Genomic DNA, 19,091 nt, shown 5'->3' on the forward strand with positions numbered 1-19,091 from the left:
TATAAAACAAGTGATTCTGAGTATTTCATGCGAAGATACTTGTCACTTATCTCTGCGTACTTTTGAGTTATCGAGGGTTGAAAAATCGATTTTTTTATATTAAATATTTCCACGAAAAATTGCCAGAATTACAATATGGTGTAAAAGGGACACCTTTGATGACACATAACAACAACTCACACTCGCGCGCGCTCGTATGCATTAGCTTATAATAAAATAAAATAAAAATTTAAGGGAAATACTTAATACAACGTTGTATGTATAGGTCCGCTGGCCGTCAAAAAGTAGCTTATACGAGAGGTTGCCCAATTTACAATATGTCCATCATTGATAACTCACACAAATATCATCTCTCTCTGAAGGATAACAAGTTTTTTTTGTTTCCAGAAGCTTTTGATAGGATGGAAGCTCATAAATACTCTCTGAAGCGAGAATGAATCTCAAATTGCGATATTGCAATTTTGACAAATTACATGATGTAACTAGCGCTAACGTTTATCTTCAGGTAGACACAGTTTTAAGTTAAAAGATTGTCTACTATTTCACACTGTTCTTCGTTTTGGAACAGTTCTTTGATTTATAGGTAGTCGCTAATTTCGTTTTGTTAGACTCTTTCCCCCTTACTAATAAAAAGTTACACAGTTGTTGAACACTGTTTTAAAATGTCATTTTCATACTAAACGTCACTTTAAAACACTGTTAAACGAGCGTGTAAGTTTTATTAGTAAGGGGGTTTCAGTTTAGCACATAAAGCGTAAACTAATTCCTCCTCAGAATGATCTAAAAGTGTTAGAGAGCGCCTCTTCTTCTGCAGAAGAAGAATTTTGCATAAATCTTCAAAAGGTTTTTTATTTATACTAGAAGTTGATGGTTGTACATCTACTTCCGCAGTCTCATCAACTGGAGCATCTTCCTCGGTGCTAACGTTGTCTATGCGTTGTGTTAACTCGGTAAAAACATTGTTTAAATCTATATTTTTACATTTCGGCCAGACAATTTCAGACTAAAATGACGAACGTATTGGCATTTTATTTTCTTCCGAAGATTTGAGTAGGTATTATCAAATCATTAAGTCGTAATTTTACTAATTTTACAAGCAATATATCAAAGAGATGGTCTGCTTCCAGCAGAGCCCAAAATACATTTTTGCACCAGAATTCGCATTGGCTAGACTCTGAAATTGTCTGGCCGAATTGTAAAAATATAGATTTAAACAATGTTTTTTACCGAGTTAACACAACGCATAGGCGACGTTAATACCGAGAAAGCCGCTCCAGTTGATGAGACTGCGGAAGTAGATGTGCAACCATCGACTTCAAGTATAAATAAAAAACCTTTTGAAGATTTATGCAAAATTCTTCTTCTGCAGAAGAAGAGGCGCTCTCTAACACTTTTAGATCATTCTGAGGAGGAATTAGTTTACACTTTATGTGCTAAACTGAAAGAGTCTAACAAAACGAAATTAGCGACTACCTATAAATCAAAGAACTGTTCCAAAACGAAGAACAGTGTGAAATAGTAGACAATCTTTTAACTTAAAACTGTGTCTACCTGAAGATAAACGTTAGCGCTAGTTACATCATGTAATTTGTCAAAATGGCAATATCGAAATTTGAGATTAATTCTCCCTTCAGAGAGTATTTATGGGCTTCCATCCTATCAAAAGCTTCTGGAAATAAAAAAAACTTGTTATCCTTCAGAGAGAGATGATATTTGTGTGAGTTATCAATGATGGACATATTGTAAATTGGGCAACCTCTCGTATAAGCTACTTTTTGACGGCCAACGGACCTATACATACAACGTTGTATTAAGTATTTCCCTTAAATTTTTATTTTATTTCATTAAAAGCTGATGCATACGAGCGCGCGCTAGTGCGAGTCGTTTTTATGTGTCATCAAAGGTGTCCCTTATACACCATATTGTAATTCTGGCAATTTTTCGTAGAAATATTTAATATAAAAAAATCGATTTTTCAACCCTCGATAACTCAAAAGTACGCAGAGATAAGTGACAAGTATCTTCGCATGAAATACTCAGAATCACTTGTTTTATAACATGTGTGAGCGGCATCTTGACATCGTTTAAGAATTTCGAAAAATTGATAGAAACGTAATTTCTTCCATACAAAAAATATGTATATATTTTTTTATACTACGAAATAGACGTCGTAGGATTGTAATATTTTTTTGCCTTATTAGTTATCATAGCAGTAACCATAAAAAAAAATTTCGTGCTTCTAGCATCAATGTCCATGTTTTATTAATTCGGGACCACTGTGCGACAGCGTAAGGCGCTTCACGTTGACCGTAAATCTTGATTCTGTCAGGTTTATAATTAACACGAGTTAATAAATAGGCTAACTCTAAAATATAAATTTAGATTAAAGCTCAGCTAACTACATTTACGATTAATTCTAAGTGAGTGTGCACTGTGCACACTCGGCGACCACCCACAAAAGTAGGTTCTAGTAGTGACAATCTTTTCATAACGATGCTTACTAGAAACTTAAAGGGTTTTTACTCACGGTCTCTTTCGAATTAACACATCACCATACATATGGCTGTTTAATAAGGCAATAGCAGATCTTTTAACCTCAAATAAAGTACGAAAAGAGATTTAAATATTATGAAAAAGTAAAGATATTTTGATTCTTAGCTTTTAAGTTTTGACTATGACGTAATAAAACACAATTCAATCGTTCCTGAAAACTCCGTTACAAGCGCTACCCCACCTAATTGTTAATATCACTATTACCTTATTAAGAACTGCCAATCTCGTCTTTGTTCATCTATACTTAATTATCGTGTGCTAGATTAGCTCTCATTTCAGATAGATTTGATATAATATACTTCCTCTACGTAGAAATTAAAGATCTGCCTCAAAAAACATCTCATTCAATTGTTTTTATTTCTCTTTGAAATATCTAGAACTCTTGAAACATCCGTAGAGATTTAACGTATAAATTAATTTAGTTCTATGACACCAATTGAAACTCTACATCATTAAGTTGTAACTGTCATTTAAAACCTTTTAAAAATGTGAGAAACTGTAGATTATTTCAGTTACTAAGTATCTGGCACACGATAAATGAAGATGTAGCTAAACAAATTAGTAATTTTCATTGCCCTTGAAATAGAATAAAAATTATTACACATACTAGCAGCCGCACGTGACTTCGTACGCGTGCATCTCGTTTTACCCCTTAGGGGTGGAGTTTCGTAAAATCCTTTCTTAGCGGATGCCTTCGTCATAACATCTACCTGCATGCCAAAAGACAATGCCGGAAATTGGCGTCTTTTTTTTTTCGCGCGGCCATCGACCAACCTTTGTTTTTTGATTACAAAATAGTGTAATAAACCAAATTTACTACGGCATGTATACCTCTAAACTCAGTCTGAACTGAGTTACGAGCATTAGAAGTTTGATGATTTTCATACTAGATTTGCTTTTTGCGCGCAAAGTTTGCTAAAAAATTGCAACAAAATAGTGAGATTGTATGTGTAAACAAACAATATCATCCATTAAAGGCTCCAGACATCAGTATGGAGCAGAATCAGCGCAATAAAAAATAGCGCAATATTTTGTTGCAATTTATTACAAAACTTGCGCACAAAAAGCAAATCTAGTATGAAAATCATCAAACTTCTATTGCTCGTAACTCAGTTCGGACTGAGTTTAGAGGTATACATGCCGTAGTAAGTTTGGTTTATTACACTATTTTGTAATCAAAAAACAAAGTTTGGTCGATGGCCGAGCGAAAAAAAAAAGACGCCACTTTCCATACAAAATCTGGCATTGCCATTTCAGTCCGATCCGTCCAGTGGTTTGGGCTGTACGTTGATAGATTACTATGTCAGTCAGTCAGTTAGTCAGTGAGTCACCTTTGAGTTATACAGGGTGTCCCAAAAACAATGGATAACCCTGTAACCATCGATAGGCCTCGCCATGGTCTCCCTAACGTCCAATTTTGACCCCAGTAAAAATATCACCGTTTTCAAGATTTTTAAGTTTTTGTGCATTTTTAGAAAATTGCCACCTGCGATTACTTTTCCTCATGCCATTTCTACAAATGAGGATACTTTTCAATCTAGTTTTTTTCCTTATCACAAGGGATAGTTGGGCTATCAAAAGAAAAGATTAAAGTTTAACAAACTAGTTTAAAAGTATGAAAATATTAAGAAATTGCAGAGAAGAAGGAAAAATTAATTCATTGTCTTGCACTTTTGATCAGCCGTCGTGTAAAAAAAATGTAGGAAGACCATCGTGCCCATTACCTTAAAAACTTCTTTGGTTAATTGAGATTCTAAAAAGGTATCACAAGCCTATGTATTCTGTATTATTTTTATCTTATGGCTACTTGAATAGCAACTAGTATGAAAACTGCAAAAATGAGTTTTTCTCGTAATAGTTAAACTAAGACTGCATAGTGGCATTAAATACAAATGGATAATTTTTAGCGTAGGAATTTTAATAAAGCAACATTTTAACATCATCATCATCATAATTTCAGCCATAGGACGTCCACTGCTGAACATAGGCCTGTACCCCAATGATTTTCATAATGACCGCTTGGTAGCGGCCTGCATCCAGCACCTTCCTGCTTACCTTTATGAGGTCGTCGGTCCACTTTGTAGGTGGACGTCCTACGATGCGCTTTCCGGTACGTAGCCTCCACTTTAACCCTGCTGCCTCAGTTCTGCAACCTACTGTGCCCTGCCCATTGCCACTTCAGCTTGCTGATCCGTCGAGCTATGTCAGCGACTTTAGTTCGTTTACGGATCTCCTAAATTCTGATACGGTTTCGTGAAGAAACCCGAGCATAGCCCCTTCCATAGCACGCTGTCCAAAAAATCCACGTTTCCGAGCCGTGTATTATCACGGGTATCTGTCTATAGGCACATTTATAAGGTTTAAAACAAAAATTAAGTAATCACAAAAACGCAGAACGGACGGCCAATGGGGCAACAGGGTTCAAGTGGAGGCTACGTACCGGAAAGCGCATCGTAGGACGTCTACCTACAAAGTGGACCGACGACCTCATAAAGGTAAGCAGGAAGGTGCTGGATGCAGGCCGCTACCAAGCGGTCATTATGAAATTCATTGGGGTACAGGCCTATGTTCAGCAGTGGACGTCCTATGGCTGAAATGATGATGATGATGATGATAAAATATTGCTTTATTAAAATTCCTACTCTAAAAATTATCCATTTGTATTTAATGCCACTATGCAGTCCTAGTTTAACTATTACGAGAAAAACTCATTTTTGCAGTTTTCATACTAGTTGCTATTCAAGTAGCCATAAGATAAAAATAATACAGAATACATAGGCTTGTGATACCTTTTTAGAATCTCAATTAACCAAGGAAGTTTTTAAGGTAATGGGCACGATGGTCTTCCTACATTTTTTTTACACGACGGCTGATCAAAAGTGCAAGACAATGAATTAATTTTTCCTTCTTCTCTGCAATTTCTTAAAATTTTCATACTTTTAAACTAGTTTGTTGAACTTTAATCTTTTCTTTTGATAGCCCAACTATCCCTTGTGATAAGGAAAAAAACTAGATTGAAAAGTATCCTCATTTGTAGAAATGGCATGAGAAAAAGTAATCGCAGGTGGCAATTTTCTAAAAATGCACAAAAACTTAAAAATCTTGAAAACGGTGATATTTTTACTGGGGTCAAATTTGGACATTAGGGAGACCATGGCGAGGCCTATCGATGGTTACAGGGTTATCCATTGTTTTTGGGACACCCTGTATACATATATACCTATTTAGATTTAGATTTATGCGTCTTGTTCGCCCTTCGTCTCTGCGAATGTAGAATCTAACTAATACTTTGCGTAAACTCATGGTAGAGCCCCAGTCATTGGAAAAAGTTAAGTAGGTACTGCTTTTAACTTTCTAGGTTAGGCCATAGAAATAATCTACGAGATGACAGATACCAATTACCTGCTACCTACTAAAGTGTGTATTATACGGGGGACTCTACTTTTATTGATTCAAGAAAAGCTATTCCTTGAAAATTATTATAATTTAACCTATAATATATTGATACATAGGTACAAATAACATACTTACTCCAAATTACTACTACTTATTTCTACAAATGTACCTATAATTTCTTTCGCAGAGAACGTAAGTTCCTTTTCTTCTAAAAATCAATAGTCACGTACAAGTTTTTCTTTCAGAAGATGTTCAACAAAATCCAAACCATTAACGGTTGTTAACCATTATTCTCACAAATTTTCTGCACTAAATATATAGAATTTCGAAACTATCAACAACTTAGCAAATATTATTTATAAAGAAACTTCAATAATATAGTAGGCTATTTGACGTGTCTCTACTAAAGTAGAAAATAATAATATATCACACACTATGTGCAGGGATTTTCTTTGACTTTTTTTAAAGAAATTCACTGATGCTATATTGATTCACTGAATAAATATGCATGCATCCTCCTCCAAAGAATGGTTATTGACCGATCCAGGAGACATTCCTTCCATACTTGCTTAGATTTAAACTTCAGTCAACTTCGAATTGGAAAAAGACAGCACATTCAATCTAAAAACTCGGTTTGTCTTGAATGTGTTTGGTTGTGATAGGTACTTTTTCGCCAAAAAGTCTTAGTTTTCAGACTTTCAGGGATTGTATGGTAGTGTAATACCCTGGCAAAGTCTCTTAAAAGATGCCTAACCCAGCTCTATTATACTGCGTATATTTTTTCTCTTCTCTTAACGTTAGTTTTACCCAAAACAATAGTTGCTCGATGTATATTTCCATCGAGAGTTGAAACGTTTTTAAAGTAAAGTATTTTATGTTTTCTTTTATCACTTTGTTCAGAACATCCTGTAGATACTGGAAGTGCCATAAATTAGGTCTTTTATACAAACTGGAAATATAGCGCTGTCGCACTAGATAATGCAGCTTTCACAGTGATGGCTCTTGAATCATAAATGCTCTTTTAAAATGTTTTAGCTGCACTGAATAGTTAAGTCTGAACTAATTACCCAGATGAAATTGATGTTAAATAATTTGTGTCACTCAGACAGAGATTAAATTTTAACTGCCTATTTTGTGTTTTTTTATGGACAATCAAAATCCAAATCAAAAGAAAACAACGTAAATGGTGAATCAAAATTGGAAATTTTTTTCAACGTGTCCATAATGGATTTTGACAATGACAATTTGTTACATAAAGTGTTTTTTAGATTAGATTTCATTAAAAAATCAAATGTACAAAAATATCGATATATCGATCAGTTTCGTTATGTTAATTTAAATGTACGTGGCTACTAGGTAACTTATTACTGCGTTGCGCAAAACGATGTAAGGTAAACTACTCAATGCAACTCTATTACTCGCTGGACAGCTTGGATTAATTAGCCAAAGTGAAAAAAAATTTAAAATTCAGACAATTTACAAAAATGGTAGTTAAGACTCATTTACTTACTTAAATATCTTATTAAGGTATAAGGGCAAAAACACATTTTGGCAGTCACTCAGCTATCCAAAAAACTACGCTGGCCGTCTTGAATGATCTTTGTCTTGTTGTGTTGTGTCTCATCTTTGTCCCAAAACTCTATTCACAAACGATGCTTGCTTAAGTGAAGCAGTAAATCGAATGCACATCGTTGAATAGAGCTCTGTGGTTGGTTCATATGTCACCCTGTGCGTCCACGGGCACTGTGAGACCTAGTAATGTTTAGTAATGTTTGTACGGGCGTTAGATACCGCCCTTATACGTGTTGACTTATCGACTGGGCTAGCCGCCTTGAAGGTACCAGGTCTTACTCGTAGCTCTACAAATCCCCCGTTTAACTTTCTTTTAATTTAAACATCTGCATCCCAAAACGCTCGCAGACGTTTAGACCTCGCTGACAGTAAGCATTATTGCCCTATGCTCATGAGATTTAGATACCGCCATAATGCGCTGTTGACAATTAATGTTAACTCACGATACGGGGGCCGCTTGGTCCCTAGCTCCTTTTGGTGTTGCCTTAGTTTCCACTGAAAAGGCTTAAACAGAAATCTTGCTGGTTTCCTGAAATTCACTGTTAAATTGGTTAGTTAATTTTCAACCGACTTCAAAAAAAGGAGGAGGTTCTCAATTCGACCCGTATGTTTTTTTTTTTTTTTTTTCTATGTTTGTTACGCGATAACTCCGCCAATTATGAACCGATTTGAACAAATCTTTTTTCAGCGTATAGGTAATACCTCAAGGGTGGTCCCATTTAAATTTAATAATAAAAAAGCAACCCCCAAGGGTGGAAAATTGGGGATGAACTTTTTTATACGAAATATCTCCGCCGATTATGAACCAATTTGAACGATTATTTTTTTGTTGAATAGGTATTATCAAAAGAGTGGGTTCATGTGAATTTGAAGAAAATATTTTACCCCCAAGGGTGGAAAATTGGGGATGAACTTTTTTATAATATACATTAAGAATATGGTCTAAATGTACTGCCTACCTTCAGTGGTAACATCAAGGTAATAATTAGTTAACTAAAAAGCAAGAAATAAGTAAAATTTTATAAAAAAAATTAAAACCGACTCCAAAAAACCTACACTAAAAAAGTAGAAAAATAATTACTAATTACCTACTTATTTATTAGGACGAATTATTAATATTTATGTAGGTATACCATGATTGATACTTTTGGAGTCGGTGCAGGCAAACTTTACATGTTTCATAATCTTGGCACCGACTCCAGAAGTATCAATCATGGTATACCTACATAAATATTAATAATTCGTCCTAATAAATAAGTAGGTAATTAGTAATTATTTTTCTACTTTTTTAGTGTAGGTTTTTTGGAGTCGGTTTTAATTTTTTTTATAAAATTTTACTTATAGTGTTTATGCAACAAAATGAACCATTGCACATTATTTTTGTCCGATTTCAGAGTAGATACCGTAGCTTATTAAATAAGTATGTCTTAATGGCGACTAATTTAACAGAGGAAATTGATATTATTATTATAATGATGAGATATACATGAATGAATAGGCTTTAATATAACCATGCCCAAACTTCATTTTTCACACCTGCCAAATTGTGAAATTATATCTAAAACGGTCTTCTTATTTTTTTTATTTTTTTTTATGTAATAGGAGGCAAACGAGTAAGTGGTAAGGTAAGTGATTACCGTCGCCCATAGACACCCGCAGACCCTATAATTTCCCTATAAAATATGTCAAAATCGGTCGTCGGAATTTCCCCCTATCCGTCCCCCGGACACGGCTTGAGCCGAGGTCCGAGCCTACCGTGTGTGTTGTGCTTATTCCAGAAACATGCAAAATTTATTAAATGTATGCGTTTACATTAACATGTGCTGTTAACTGAATTATATGTTCAGTTTCATCCATTTTTACCAGACTGCAAAAGAGAGCGCGAATTTTATATTTAAGTGTTTGTGGGTAGGTACTTACGTTGTTTTTCACTTTGAATTTTTACGCAGCGGAGTAATTTCATTTGATAGTATTTTTATATGAATGTGTAGATTATGTGGTCGTTTGTCGTTATCATTTTACCGAGAGGAGAGTAGAAATCATTGACAGATTCAGGCTCACGATAATCTTTCCATGACCACTATTAAGTGCATCAAGATATTGTTAGGGATATATTAAGTCCGCTACAGAGCAATAAACACAGTGGTTGGTAGTAACATAATAAATATATTGGTATCAAAGCACACGTAGAATATTTACAATAGAGAGTTCGGCACAGCCATTACACAGCTAAAGACAACATCACATTTGAATATAAATGACAGTTCTATCATAGCGGTTCCAGCTAGCCAGCTCTACGTTATACAGCATGAAGGTGCTCATCAACACACCCCCTCAACTTATGCTTTATACAAGGCACTAGAGTACGCGCAACCCTAACCCTTTACTCAGCAAGTGATGCCTTATACGAGGCAAAGGTTTGGTGAAAATATCTGCCAGCATATTTTCAGTTGCCAAATGTTCTAAAGTTATCGACTTATTGTCACGCAGCACATCCCTTATAAAGAAATGCCTAATGTCGATGTGCTTACTTTTCGCGTGATAAACACCGTGATCTTCAGCTAGACAGATAGCAGCCAAGTTATCAGCATGCATGCTTACCTTAGACCAATGGTGAAGACCAAGTTCCTTCAGTAAGCCATTCAAATACACTGCTTCTTTCATAGCTTCCGCTAAACTTACAAATTCAGCCTCACAAGTCGACGTCGCAACGATGCGTTGCTTTTGTGATGCCCATGAGATACCTGCTCCGCCTAAAATGAAAACATAGCCGGTAAAAGATCGTCTATCTGTTTCACAGTTACCCCAATCTGCATCCGCATAACCTTGAATGCACTTGCCCATCGGTTTAAATGTTAAACCCTGAGTAATCGTACCTTTTAGGTACCTAAGGATCCGCTTTGCAGCTCTCCAATGAGTTTCCTGAGGATTCTCTGAAAATTGTGCGAGTTTTGCCGTCGCGTTCGCGATATCTGGTCTAGTCGCTACGCTCAAGAACATAAGTGCCCCTATGAGTTCTCGGAACGGAAAAGACTTTCCTCCTTCATCCTTCTCTTTGCCACTCATAGCTATCTTTCCCATCTCCATTGGAGTTTGTACAGGATTACAGTCCTCCATGTTAAATCTCTTCAAAATGGTCTTTACATATCTCTCCTGTGACATGTGATATTCATTACCATTTTTCTTTATGTCGATCCCTAGACAAAAGGTTGCTTGGCCAAAGTCCTTTAGTTCAAACCTCTTTGCCAGTTCCTGCTTGAATTTATTTATGGTTTCTCTCTTGCGTGAAGCAATTAATATATCATCAACATAGATAACGACAAATAGGTCTGCTCCATTATTGTCACATTTATGATACATACAAGGTTCACTCACTGTTGGTCTCAAACCCATTTCTCTAAGTTTCATGTCCAGCTTCATATTCCACTGTCTTCCAGCTTGCTTGAGACCATATAACGACTTCTTCAAAAGACAGGTGTCACCGCCTGCTTTCATATTTTCAAGCATTTTCACAGCTCTTTTGCCTATTTCGCTTTTTCTGCCATCCAAGCTTATCAGCTTTTCTAAACTTTCTTTCAGCAGTTCTGGAATTCTCATATAAATATTCTCATCAAGATCTCCATTTAAATAAGCAGTATTTATATCTATCTGATCTATGTCCATACCCATTTCAGCTGCTAAAGCAATCAATAGACGAACCGTTGCTATCCTAGCAACTGGGGCGAATGTCTTGAAGTAATCCAGACCATGTTGTTGACTATATCCTTTCGCGACAAGCCTGGCCTTCTTCTTTTCTGTTAAATCAACATTTACCTTCGTTGTTAACACATATCGACATCCAATGACATTTCGATCAGGTGGTTTCTTTACTATTTTCCATGTATCATTCTTCACTAAACTTCTTAACTCTGATAAAATTGCTTCTTCCCATTTGACTTTTTCATCACTTTCCAAAGCTTCCTTCAAAGTTGTCTCAATAGCTCCAGCAAAATCATCACAGTCACCATATTCTTCTTCCTGTGACTCACTGTCACTATTCTCTGTTTCTCTAACTTCAACCATATTAAAGATTTTTCGGGGGCGCCCAACGTGTCCTCTCTCAATCCTAGGTCTTCCAGGGCCTCTTTTCAAAGTGATATTCCAGTCAAATGTCTCATTTCTATCAGTAGTACTAGTAACTTCCGTATCTTCTGTGTTTAGTTCGTTTCTGAACGGTACATCTTGAGATCGATCTATTGGAACTTGAATATTCGAAGGTTGATCACTAAAGTGTGAACTACATTGTCTGTTGGACAATTCAAACTCTATAGTCTTCCTTTTATCAACACTATCTTGTTCACATTGCAGCTCAATAGATGGTTCTTTCAAAACTTCACTTTCAGTTTTCTTATCTTCCTGAAACTTGACGTCTCTTGACACCACTATTTTTCTTTTCTCGGATATCCACACCCTATAGCCACCAGATTCAGCCGGGTAGCCCACAAAAATGCCGGGAGAACTTCGTGCTGCGAACTTATCCTTTCCTGGCTCCTTTTCCAAAACATGAACTTTCGCACCGAATGTTCTGAAATAACCAATATTTACAGGTTTATTAAACAATTTTTCATATGGAATTTCTCCATTCAAGCTGCTAGTCGGACATCTGTTATGCAAATAACACGCGGTTGCAATAGCTTCCGCCCAAAAACTTGCTGGTAGACCAGAGGATAATAACATACATCTTGCCTTCTCCAGTAAGGTGCGATTCATCCGTTCTGCAATTCCATTACTCTGCGGTGAATACGGCGTAGTCAACCTCCTTTTTATTCCATTTTCTTGTAAAAATTTCGATAAATCACTATTCACAAATTCCTTGCCATTATCGGAATGGAAATATTTTATTTGTTTACCTGTCAAATTTTCGATCTGACATTTAAATATTTTAAACTTTGACAAGACGTCACTTTTATTTTTCAACATAAAAACTTCACACCAACGAGTACAATCATCAATAAATGTAACAAAATATTTGTTTCCCGCATTTGATTGAACTCTCATTGGGCCTACCACATCAGAATAAATTATTTTTAACTTTTCGTCACATGGCTGACTGGACTTCACAAAAGGCAACGCAACCATCTTTCCCTTAGCACACACATCACAATCGCGCAATTCAGTATCAGACTTGGTGGCGTCTATACCCGATTTCTTCAGTACTTTCATAAGATCCCTAGCATTCAAATGTCCCATACGCTCATGCCATCTACACAAATCCACATCCTTATCTGATACTACAGATGCCGAAGCATCCTGCTCTCTCAGGTAATACAAATTACCTCTACGATCAGCAGTCAACTTAACTTCACCATCCTTAGTTGCATATGCTACATCACGTTTAAAAGTGACTATACAACCTCGATCAGTAAGTTTAGAAATCGAAATTAAGTTACTACGTAGATCAGGAACTAACAACGTATCTTCAAATTGGATTTTTCGCGTAATCTCATCGTTACATGCTAATATCTTGACAGTACCCTTACCTTGCACGGTTGTCAAAGAATCAGTGGCTAATTTCAATTGTTGGTTACTTGGCAATATTTTATCAAACCTGCTTGCGTTGTTACACATGTGCGAGCTGCAACCGCTATCAAACAACCATTCCTGATGAAGACGCTTGGAATCAATAGCTAAACAGTTATCTGAAACATGATACACAGTTAAAGCTTCATGTTCTACAGTCGAACACGACTCAACGCAACTAGATTCTGAAGGTTTCTGTTCTGAAGCCTGAGAAGACTTCTTTTTCTTGCAATCGGATGCCTTATGTCCAAAGTTATGACATTTGAAACATTTATACTTAAATTTTGTTTCAGGTCCAGTCCCATTCTTCTTCTGATGTTTATTTATATACATAGCTCCTTCTATCCTCTCAACTTGGGTATTGCCTCTCGAACTGTATTCTTCGATAATTTTCACCCTAAGTTGTTCAGGCTTTGGCAGCTCGTCTCTACTTTCAATGGCGCATCTGAAGTTCTCATAGCTTGCTGGTAAACTATACAGCAACATAATCGCTAAAAGATCATCATGGATCACGATGTCCATTTCTTCTAACTTATCGACAGCTTCAAAAAATAAATCAAGATGTTCGCATACGTTCTGATCCTCACTCATCTTGTGTAGCATGAGCCTTTTCATCAGGGTCGCTTTTTTCGCAGGTCCACGTGATACGAACAGACTCTCTAATTTCAGCCAAACCTCTCGTGCAGTCTTCAATCTTTTCACATGATGAACAACACTCGGATCCAATGACAAAATCAACTCCGATCTTGCCTTTCTGTCAGCAAAATCCCATGCTGTTGATAATGTCTCATCCGTGGGTTTTGACTTTTCTCCACTTACATATTCCCAAAAATCATTTCTGATCAATAGGGCTTCTACTTGCACTTTCCAACTATCATAGTTGTCTTTTCTCAATAACTCAATACGTACATTCGACATTCTGTTCACGTCACTTTATACGAAATTATTTTCACGACAAACTATTTTAAAATGTTACTTTGCTCTGGGGCTCTGGGCCCATAACCCTTGTTAGGGATATATTAAGTCCGCTACAGAGCAATAAACACAGTGGTTGGTAGTAACATAATAAATATATTGGTATCAAAGCACACGTAGAATATTTACAATAGAGAGTTCGGCACAGCCATTACACAGCTAAAGACAACATCACATTTGAATATAAATGACAGTTCTATCATAGCGGTTCCAGCTAGCCAGCTCTACGTTATACAGCATGAAGGTGCTCATCAACAGATATGAGTAGGTATTCATATTTTCAGTATTATTTAAAATGTTAAGGCTGAGTTGCACCACCTAACTTTGACCGTAACTATAACGATAACCGGCGTTTTTTTAATGGAGTTTGACATATTTTTGACATTTATCAAACTTAATGTAAGATGGTGTAACCCAGCCTAAGCGTAGGCGCAGACCACCGACTTTTAGTTGGCCGACAGTTCGATACGATTCTAAATGTATGAAGAATCGACCGATACCAAATCGGCGTAATGTGCGCACTTTCATACATCTCCATACTGATCAACAGCCTGAACCAACTATCGGGCAACTAAAAGTCGTTGGTCTGTGTCTAGGCTAACTACCTATAACGTCAGCGATAGTGCAAATCCGCGTAACTGCATTGATTAAAACTGCTATTAATTCTTCCGACAAAATGGTGACTGCCAATCAGAATCCTGCATGCATTCCATTGCACTAAATCATAAACTGGATAAAGTCAAATACGCGGTGTAATCCAAACCCAATGCTAGCGACGAGATTTGCACTATTCCCAACGATAACGCAATTTAATTCAAGCATCAAGATTGTTATACTTACCCTTCCTTATGCGAATGTCCATCGTTTGTATTCGGTTGTGGGCGTGGAGCGGACGGATCCTTGTCATACCTATACACGTAACGCAAAACTTTCAATTTAGTAACTAGTTGCGGACTTCCCGCGTCTGACAAGAATTAGACATTTAACTTTTAATTGGTCGCTTGTTCGGTGTTCAGAAACTTCGCCCGCCGTAAGTGTTTAACTATGTTATGCTCTACGCTTTTAATAATGACCGAAGTTGAAGCATGTAGTGGTTTTCAAACGTTTTATGATATTAGTCATGAAGGTGAAAAGGGAAGACATTCGTCTCTTCATTAGCTGACCTCAGCGAAACGGATTTGAACAATCTAACTAGAAACAAGCTAGTCGGAGTGCATAAGTGGAATGAGACGATGTGCCATGCTTTATCTTAATTCCGATAACTTTTGTGAAATCAAGGAAAGCCGAGGAAAACTGATTAACTACGACTGCCAATATCCTCTACCTTAGCGGTACACGGTACTACAAATATAATCTACCATGTCTATAATATGCAATGTAAATTTTTCCTTAAATATCCTTAAAAAAGACTTTAGAATCCTATGCTATTGCCACCAGACCTTAAAATCACCTGAGCGAGAGCGTACGTTCATTGACAGCTGAAAGTATCTACCTACCGCTGGTTTACTGGCGGGGTAAGGTAGTAGAATAGACTAGACTTTGGTTTTATATTTTCAGTTTTGGTAGGATGTTGCAAATTATAAACACATAGCTTTCCACGCATTTTTGCTCGTAATCCCAACTAATATTATAAATGCGAAAGTAACTCTGTCTGTCTGTCTGTCTGTCTGTCTGTCTGTCTGTCTGTCTGTCTGTCTGTTACGCTTTCCCGCTTAAACCTCGCAACCGATTTTGATGAAATTTGGCATAGAGATAGTTTGAGTCCCGGGAAAGAACATAGGATAGTTTTTATCCCGGTTTTTGAAACAGGGACGCGCGCGATAAAGTTTTTCTGTGACAGACAAAATTCCACGCGGGCGAAGCCGCGGGCGGAAAGCTAGTGTTATATAAGTAATCCATGTTTCCGCTGAAAACAGCGTAGGTACCTACTTTGACTGAAAATTCATTAAAATGCACCATGAAAGTTAATTAAACGTACCTATTTATTCCTCCTACTTATATGGTCTTTACTTTATACTATATTTTGTGAAATGTGAACCCTCTTTATCTATTAGCAGTTATCGGTAGTACCCTTCGCGAAGTAAAACTTCTGTACGTAGTACTTATTATTATTCTGTGGTAGTACTTAGTTCTCGTCTCCCGGTTAGAATAATGTGCATGGGAAATAAGAACGTAGGTATATTTTATATTAATATTTTATATACCTACTTTCGATACTAATATTTATGATTTATCTGAGCATCGGAGCCGGAGGTAAATAAAGTTGGTTACGTATCTGATCAATGAATAAAGTAATAGTACTTACTTGAATAAGTACTTATTTTAGCCTGCTAGAGTATCAGAATCGATCTTAGAAGGAACATGCACTGTCTGATAATAGTAGTGAATTTAAATAAGGTAAGTAGCTGCTACTGCATAGTGGCGCACTATTTTTAGAGGGACCAATGTAAGTGTTTAAAGTATTGTTCATCTGGTTTCCAAATTGACTGAAATCCTAAATTTTATGACCCATTAAAAGTATTTTTTTCAGGTACTGAAACTGAATTTGAACTCAACTGAGTTCGAGAGTTTGAGAGTGTTCAGTGAGAGTTCATTGTTGTAAATTAAGGCTTCATCTTTAGTTTTCAAACGAATAGAACTAAGTTAATGAGTGCCAGTGTAGGTATGTACCTACCATCAGTAATGGAACAAAGTTGGACGAAGAGGCTTGGTAAGTAGGTAAACGATATTGGAAAATATATTGGCAAAGAACCGTGAGATGTAGCACAGTGGACAGGCGGCCAATACGGGTATACGAGTACCTATAATAATCAACGGATTTCGATGAGTTATTAATTAGAAAGGTAAACCATTGTTAATTTTGTTTTGGTTAATGAGACTCGTGTCATCCAATTAGATACAGTAGTTAACATCACTTTGAGAAGATATCGAACAATGAATATATAACTTAGAGTAGGCGCACACCGTTGATTTTTCGTCGGCCGATAGTTTAGTCGGGCAGTTGTTCAGTATGGGCATGTATGGGAGTGCGCACACTACGCCGATTCGATTTGGCCGATTCTTCATACAATTTAAAATCGGGCACAACTACTTATCGGCCAACTAAAAATCAACGGTGTGCGCCTACTCTTAGAACTTATACTTAATACGTAAGAGTCAGTAACCATCCAGCGAGAATTCTTTCAGCATCAGTTCTTACAGAGCACCCAAGTTGCATAGCTAGATTTTGAACTTTCTTGTCTCAGAGGCCTACTACCTACTATATGTCTGCTATGTGCCTACCTATTACACAATGGTCTTGTAAGTACTTGTAAAGAATAGAGACAATCAAAGATTTAGTGCCTTCTAGCATCGTTCGTTAAAAGCCAAAACTAATACCACCTACTAATAAGTACTAAGTACGTAAGTAGTGTAATGTCTCTCACTAAGTCCTCCATCTAGTAGGTAGGTGTATTTTCTTATTTATTTACCGTAAGACATTTTAACCTGTTAATTAATTGTATAATATCGAGTAATTAAGGCTAAAACACTGTTCAAATATTGTTATTCCTGCTCCCAGTTTTACTTACACTAACGTTGACAAGTCCCTTATAATTCGTTGTAAGTATTTAAGTAGGCAGCTTATTATGTTAACACTGATCATGTTTTTTTTTTTTATTTTTTTTTTTTTATTTATGTTGAGCGGCTATTCTAGTTCAATAAAGTCCTAGTATCACTGCGACCGTTATCGATCTATTGTGATCGCCGCTGTTTTCATTACAGTTCGCCTCCGAGTCCTGCATCCATTAGGAAGTGCAGTATCTTTTGGGGGGCGATATGTTTTACATCTTGTGGGCTTAGGATGTGTTTGCCCAGGTGTAAGCTCCGCTTGCGCATCAGAGGTCCGCAGTCCGTGAGAATGTGTAGTGGCGTTTCATCTGCCTCTTGGCACATCCTGCACGTTCTTGTTTCGGACAGTCCCATAGTGGACAAGTGCTTGTTTAAGCTGCAGTGTCCAGTGAGGGCTCGAACTAAGATGCGCATTTTGGTCCTACTCAGTCCTATGATCTGCTTAGAGCTTTTTCGATCATAGGCTTTTATGAGAGCTTTGGAATGAGTTAATCCTGGCGTGTCTGACCATAAGAATAAGAATAAGAATAAGAATACATTTATTTGCTTAAAACACGGTATATACAGATGTTACACAGAAAAATGTTCAGTCATGTTTTGCTTACACGAAGCATGCAAATATTAATTTTGGGCCAAAAAACCCAGTCATGTTAAAGGTACATACATTAGTGCCAAATATTGTTACATAATCATTATATTCAAAACTCTCGGTCATTAAGGAACTCTGTGACACTATAATAGTTTTTACTTTTAAGCCATCCACGCAGTTTATTTGAAAATTGGCTAGAATTTAATGTTTTTATACTTTTTGGTATTTTATTATATATTCTAACACACATTGCTACACAATTTCGGTTATATTTCTCAGATCTAGGTATGACTTCCAGAACAAGTCTATCTGGGTCTCTACGGGTTCGTAAATTTATATCGCAGACTCTTTTGAACAACGTAAAATGTTTCTTGACAAAAGTACATATTTCTAAAATATACAAAGACGGTAATGGTAACAAACCAAACTCTAGAAATAAGGGTCTACACGATTTGTCGGATGGTATCCCAGCTATAGCTCTAATACATTTTTTTTGCGCGATGAAGGCTCTATTAAAATCTGTACTATTTCCCCACGCTATGAGGCCGTAGCGCAGAATCGATTCAACATAGGCATGGTAAGACACTAGTGCTGTTGATATATTAGTCACTTTCCTAACTTGTTTCAATGCATATACAAACCGATTGATTCTTATACAGAGATCATCTACATGTGCCTTCCAATTAATGTCTTGGTCGATTGTTATACCTAAAAATTTTGTTTCGGATGCCTTCTTGATTGCTACATTTCCAACATTTATATTTAAATTAAAATTATATTGTAAGTGTTTGGATTGATTAAATTGTATGTAATTAGTTTTATTCAGATTAATTGTCAT

General features: G+C 36.5%; 1 long non-coding RNA gene across 1 annotated transcript; it reads right to left on the reverse strand.

Moving 5' to 3' along the window:
• Window positions 1-11,945: 11,945 nt before the first annotated feature.
• LOC135086473 (uncharacterized) lies at window positions 11,946-12,367 on the reverse strand. Its single transcript, XR_010260492.1, has 2 exons — window positions 12,240-12,367; window positions 11,946-12,085 (listed from the first exon to the last, which is right to left on the reverse strand). It is a non-coding gene; the product is annotated as an uncharacterized LOC135086473 (long non-coding RNA).
• Window positions 12,368-19,091: the final 6,724 nt, after the last annotated feature.

This window comes from Ostrinia nubilalis, chromosome Z (assembly GCF_963855985.1).
Source record: "Ostrinia nubilalis chromosome Z, ilOstNubi1.1, whole genome shotgun sequence".
NCBI lineage: Eukaryota > Metazoa > Arthropoda > Insecta > Lepidoptera > Crambidae > Ostrinia > Ostrinia nubilalis.